The 3,175-nt window shown below is 38.2% G+C and overlaps 1 non-coding gene across 1 annotated transcript; it reads left to right on the top strand.

Moving 5' to 3' along the window:
- Positions 1-1,201: 1,201 nt before the first annotated feature.
- Positions 1,202-1,308, top strand: LOC127744427 (small nucleolar RNA R71). The gene has a single exon (XR_008005416.1). It is a non-coding gene; the product is annotated as a small nucleolar RNA R71 (small nucleolar RNA).
- Positions 1,309-3,175: the final 1,867 nt, after the last annotated feature.

Below are 3,175 nucleotides of genomic sequence, written 5' to 3'. Positions count from 1 at the left end.
TTTCAAGGTTCCTTTCTTGGTAAGCAACTCCTTCATGCACTTGATGTAGTTAGGCATCTGTTGGAGAGTTTTGATGAAAGGTATGTTGATACCGACGGATTCAAACATGTCTAGGAATCTTGAGTATGACTTCTCTTTCTCGCCACCTCTGAATCTTTGGGAGAATGGTACCTTTGGCATGTAAGGTTTCAGAATTTCCTTCTTCTGTTGTTCTTTCCCTTGTATCAGTTCATTTCCTTGTCCTTTTCTCTCCAAAATTTCCTGGGAACTTCCTTGGTCATGCTTTGTTGGCTTGTTGGTCTCTTCCTCTAGGCTTTCTTCAATTGTGAGTGTAACTGCCTTACATTCTTCCCATATCACCTTCTTCATTTCCCCTCTTGAATTTTTCTCAGTGTCACTGGGGAAGCTATCTATGGACTTAGGAATCTGTTGTGAAAAATGTCCCACTTGAGACTCAAGCTTCTTAATAGTTTCTCCTCAACTTTTTATACTAGCTCTCACCTCCTCCTTGAAGTTTTTCATGTCTTCATATTCCTTGCAGAGATGTGCAAACATAGCTTCAATTTTGGATATTCTGTCATCATCATGTGCTGACGGTTAGTTGGGATGGAGTTGTTGAGAGTGGTTATTTTGTTTTTGGTATGGTGGTTGGGAAGGCTTGTTGTATGGGTGTTGATATGATATTGAATTGGATTGTTGGTAGGTGTTCTGGTTGGAATTATGAGTTTTATGGTCTTGGCCTTGGGCTTGTTGGTTTCCCCACCCAAAATTTGGATGGTTCCTCCAACCAGGGTTATAGGTCTTGGAATATGGATCATTCTTGCCTAGATAAATTTCCCAAGTAGTTGACTTCCTCCCATTTAACTCCTTCATTTGTGTTTGGCTCTAATTGAGGTGATGGTTGAGTGTGGATGGCTGCAGCATGATTCTTCTCTATTTGCTTGTTTAGCTCAGCTAGTTGCTTAGTGATCATCTTATTTTAGGCCAGGATTGCATCCATGTTGTTCAACTCCATGACTCCTCTGTTATTGCTTCTTTCTAAGGCATTGAAATACTTATTGTCAGCCACTGTTTCTATGACATCAATGGCTTCTTCAACAGTCTTTTTCTTGTTAAGGGATCCTCCAGATGAGTGGTCCACAGCCTTCTTGGATTCATAGGAAAGCCCTTCATAAAAGATGTGCAGTTACACCCACTCATTAAACATATCAGGGGCTATTTCCTTGTCAGATCTTTGAATCTCTCCCAAGCCTTATATAAGGTTTCACCATCTTGCTGTCTGAATGTCTGCACCTCATTTCTCAGTCTATTCACTCTTTGAGGAGGGTAGAACCTTGCCAAGAATCTATTCACCACACTTTCCCAGGTTGTCAAGCTTTCTTTAGGAAATGATTCCAGCAACTTGGATGCTTTGTCCTTCAAAGAGAATGGAAACAGTAGCAATCTATTGGTGTCAGGATGAACATCATTAGATTTAAATGTATCACAGATCCTTAGGAATGTAGTGAGATGCTCATTAGGGTCCTCTTGTGCACTTCCCCCAAAAGAACAATTGTTTTGGACGAGTGTGATGAGCTGAGGCTTCAATTCAAAATTATTAGCATGGATGATTAGCTTTTGAATGCTGCTACCACAGTTTCCTGGGTTTGGATTGATGTAGGAACCCAGCACTTTCCTCTCTTGTCTAGCATGGTTATCTGCACCTCTTCTGGCATGATTGTTCACCTCTCCTTCATGATGGTTGTCAATATCATCCTCTATGTCTATATGCAAGTCTTCCTCCTCTTATTCTGCACCAATAACCTTCTTCCCTCTTGCTTCCCTCCTTAATCTAAGGAAGGTCCTCTCCGGTTCATTATCAAAAGAGGTTGAGGTTTCCTTTCTTCTACCTGTCATACAATGAACAAGTATAAGAAACAACAAATATAGAGTCCACTAAAGCAGAGTATAGTTAGCTTGTTTAGAGTAATTTATCAAATGGTTAGTGGGTTAGCTTCCTGGAAAGTAAAGCAAGAAAAGAAAAATACGAAAAAATGACTAGAATTGTAAAATAAATGAAATAGCAGAAATTGAAATTCAATTAACACAAGAAAAAAAGCTCAATCTAGTTATCCTTCAATTTAGTAATTGTCAATACAAAACCAATCTCCGGCAATGGTGCCATAAACTTGATTCACTCAAAAACTCTCTCAACAATTTTCTTGTCGGCAAGTGTACCAGACTATCGTCAAGTAAAAGCTCATAATAGAGTGAGGTCAAATCTCACAGGGATTGGTTAGTTGAGCAACTTTAATTGGAGAATTGTTCTAGTTGAGCTAAATCGGAATTGAGATTGGGATTGCAGAATGTAAAATTTGGCGGGAATCTTAAATTTCAAGAAATTAACTGTGTAGAAAGTAAATTGCAAGGAATTTAATGACAGAAACTTAAATTGCGGGAAATTAAATGGGAATGGGGATTAAGCTTGAAATTAAAGAACAGAATGTAAAGATAATGGGTAGATCAGAGTAGGGGATTCATTGGGTTTTAGGAGATATTGAATTCTCCGGATCAAATCATTTTCATCTCTTCCTCAATCAATGCATTCATTGACATTGCTTGGCAATCTTAGATGATTGGATCCCAATGTCTTGGCTCACCAATCTCTCAAAGAATGAACAATTCCCCAATGTGTTGATTTAACTGCTCATGGGAAGAGATGAAGTTTGGCCACTGATTATACCACACAAATTCATAGATCAAAGTATTGTTAGGATTAAATGTCATAATATCCATCCAACTCTCAATCTAATCCAATGTGAGAAAACAATTCTAGCATGAATTCTTCATCCCTCTCTAAAGGATCCGAAGAATTCCAATTATAGATAGCTTCTCTGTTAAGACAACTATCCAATTGAATTAAGATCGAAAGTTTTCTAACAAAAATCAAGAGAAAAGAAAGAAGAAGAAGATGAAAACTACTATTGATCCATTGAGTTACAATAGAGCTCCCTAACCCAATGAAAAGGGTTTAGTTGTTCATAGATCTCAAAATGGAAAATGGAATTGAAAGATACATTGCAAAATTGAATTTACAAAGAAAATGAAAATTGGCAGAGTTTCAGTAGGAATCTCCGTCCAAAACATGGGTTGAGATTGCTCTAATGGGCTTCCTTGCTGTTGAGAAGAGCTCTGC

This window comes from Arachis duranensis, unplaced genomic scaffold, assembly GCF_000817695.3.
Source record: "Arachis duranensis cultivar V14167 unplaced genomic scaffold, aradu.V14167.gnm2.J7QH unplaced_Scaffold_343483, whole genome shotgun sequence".
Lineage (NCBI taxonomy): Eukaryota > Viridiplantae > Streptophyta > Magnoliopsida > Fabales > Fabaceae > Arachis > Arachis duranensis.
Note: the sequence above shows the minus strand (reverse complement) of the source record. Positions and strands in the feature narration are given on the sequence as shown.